We start from the raw sequence: 3038 nt of genomic DNA, 5'->3' as shown, positions 1-3038 counted from the left end.
TGTCGATTCCATACAGTTTTGGTCAGACAGGAAGGGATAACAAAGCATTTCGAACAGAAAGGGGTAGAGACTCTTTTCCCATTGTATTATGCTCGAGTTGTTTCTCCCAAAATAAGTTGAAAGCCGTGGTTTAGAGAACAGAGACCTCAAGAACAGGGTGAATGAGCACGAGGGGAAAAAAAAAAAAAAAAAAAAGACAGCAACTTGCTCCCAGGGACTGGAGAAAATTTTTTAAAAAGGAAGGTTGGAATCCATCAGTGCTCTATTAGTCATTTTCTCCTTCATCCTCCTCTCCTTCCTCCCTTTCATCTTCATCTTCTTCACCTTCATCCTTATCCCCTTCTTCATCAATATCTTCTAATCCTTCCTCCTCCTCCTCCTCCTCCTCCTCATCATCATCGTCTCCTCTTTCTTCATTATCCATATCAGGAACCAAGTAGTCTGTAATGGGTTTGGCCAAATATCATCTTTGATGACCTCTCCTAACTCATCAGTACCTGCAACAGAATGGTCAGTAAACCAGGTAAAGAAGCTCTCTGGTTCCTCACGCTGCCTCTTTCTGCCGGCTTTATTCTGTGTTTGACTTGAACATTTCATCAAATCCTTTCCATATTTCCATTTGATTTCAGTGGACTTTGAAGATGGATCACCATTCTCATTCAGATGAAATACTTTGGAGAGAAGTTTATTTTCAAAGTAAGGATTTTCATCAAAATAAAAATCTATTCTGTTACCTGATTTAATATCTTCAAAATCTGTCACTTCAACTCTGGTCAAATAATGCAGTACCTCTTTGTCCTCCTCCCCAGGTAGTGCAGACACTTCTGAATGGTTGACAAATATTGTTACCCCAAAATGTGGGATTTGATGATCAATTCTGACCTCTTCCAAAAAAAATGGTTGGCAGAGTTTGTTATATTTCTGTTCTACTTTCAAAATCTCCTCAACGGCTTGTTCATTAAGTCTGTCCATTTCATTTTGTACTTCATCAATGTGTTCAATTGCTTCTTGCTGTTCTTTTTCTCCCTTCTTCGGCAAGCCTGCAGAGGCCGTTGTCTCCTCTAGTCTCTGAGCAGGAGGTGGTCTTGGTTTCTTCTTTTGAGGCAGGAGTGGAGACTGGCGTTTGGGGGCCATCCTGCAAGGGAAGTCCAAGAACCAGACCACGAATCTCCTCCCTTGTCCGGAAACAGGCAGAACTGTTAAGTCCATTTATTGTAGAGTATAGATTAAGTCCACTGTTTCTTTGTTGATCTTCTGTCTTGATGACCTGACTAGTGCTGTCAGTGGAGTATTGAAGTCCCCCACTATTATTATGTTGTTGCTTTAAAGTCTGTTTTGTCTGATATAAAATGTGCCACTCCTGCTCGTTTATGGTTTCCATTTGCATGGAATATCTTTTTCCACCCCTTTACCTTTATGTAAATCCTTATGTGTTAGGTGAGTCTCTTAAAGGCAGCAGATACTTGGTTGGTGGATTTTTATTCATTCTGCCATTCAGTATCTTTTAAGTGGAGCATTTAGGCCATTTACATTCAACATTACTTTTGAGATGTGAGGTACTGTTCTATTCATCATGCTAGTTGTTGCCCAAATACTTTTTTTTCACACTGTGTTATTCTTTTATGAGCCCTGTGAGATTTATGCTTTAAGGAGGTCCTATTTTGTTGTATTTCCAGGTTTTGTTTCAAGAACTCCTTTTAGCGTTTCTTATAATGCTGGCTTGGTGGTAGTGAATTATCTCAGCATTTGTTTGTCTGAAAAATACTTTATCTTTCCTTCACATATGAAGCGTAGTTTTGCTGGATACAAAATTCTTGACTGACAATTATTTTGTTTCTATAGGCTAAAGATACGACCTTGATCCTTTCCGGCTTGTAAGGCTTCAGCTGAGAAATCTGCTGGTAATCTGATTGATAGGTTTTCCTTTATAGATTGCCCAGTGCTTTTGTCTCATAGCCCTTAAGATTCTTTCCTTTGTCTTGACTTTAGATAACCTGATGACTATGTGCCTAGGTGATCATTTTTTTCTGATGAATTTCCCAGAGTGTTCTTTGAGTTTCCTGTATTTAGATGTCTAGATCTCTAGCTCCCAAGACCAGGGAAGTTTTCCTTGATTATTTCCTCAACTAAGTCTTCCAAACTTTTAGATTTCTCTTCTTCTTCAGAAACACCAATTATTATAAGTTTGGCCATTTAACACAATTCCAAATTTCTTGGAGACATTATTCATTGTTTTTTAATTCTTTTTTCTCTGTCTTTGTCTGATTGGGTTAATTTGAAAACCTTGTCTTTGAACTCTGAATTTCTTTCTTCTACTTATTGTAATCTATTGAAACTTTCCAGCGCATTTTGTATTTCTCTAAGTGTTTCATTTCCAGAAGGTTTATTTTTTATTTATGATATCTATTTCTCTGGAGAATTTTTCATCCATATCCTATGTTGTTTTTAAAGTTTCTTTAAGTTGGTTTTCAACTTTCTGTGCTGCCTCCTTGAGTAACTTGATAATCAACCTTCTGGATTCCTTATCTGGCAATTCGGAGATTTCTTTTGCGTTTAGATCCATTGCCAGGGAGCTAGTGTGATCTTTTGTGGGTGTTAGAAAACCCTGTTTTGTCATATTACCAGAATTACTTTTCTGGTTCTTCCTCATTTGGATAGACTATTTCATTGGAAAGGTGTGGAATCCAAGGCCTGCTGTTCAGATTCTTTTGTGCTATGGGGTGATTCCTTGATGTGGTGCTCTCCCCCTTCCATTAGGGAAGGGACTTCCTAACAGCCAGACTGCAGTAATTGTCATTATTCTTCTGAGTCTAGCCAGCCAGCGGTGCTACCACACTCCGGGCTGGTGCTGGGGGATGTCTGCAAAGAGTCCTGTGATGTGGTCCATCTTCATATCTCCCAGCCATGGACACCAGCACCAGCTCTGGTGGATGTGTCAAGGGAGTGAATTAGACTCTGTGAGAGTCCTTGGTTGTAGATATGTTTAGTGTGCTGGCTTTCTTAAATGCTGGTTATGCTAGTAGTGACATTGTCACATG

At 39.2% G+C, this 3038-nt stretch overlaps 1 pseudogene; it reads right to left on the bottom strand.

Moving 5' to 3' along the window:
- Positions 1-265: 265 nt before the first annotated feature.
- On the bottom strand, positions 266-1189 carry LOC105483987 (protein SET-like; annotated as a pseudogene).
- Positions 1190-3038: the final 1849 nt, after the last annotated feature.

The sequence above is a fragment of the Macaca nemestrina genome, chromosome 6 (assembly GCF_043159975.1).
Source record: "Macaca nemestrina isolate mMacNem1 chromosome 6, mMacNem.hap1, whole genome shotgun sequence".
Classification (NCBI taxonomy): domain Eukaryota; kingdom Metazoa; phylum Chordata; class Mammalia; order Primates; family Cercopithecidae; genus Macaca; species Macaca nemestrina.
Note: the sequence above shows the minus strand (reverse complement) of the source record. Positions and strands in the feature narration are given on the sequence as shown.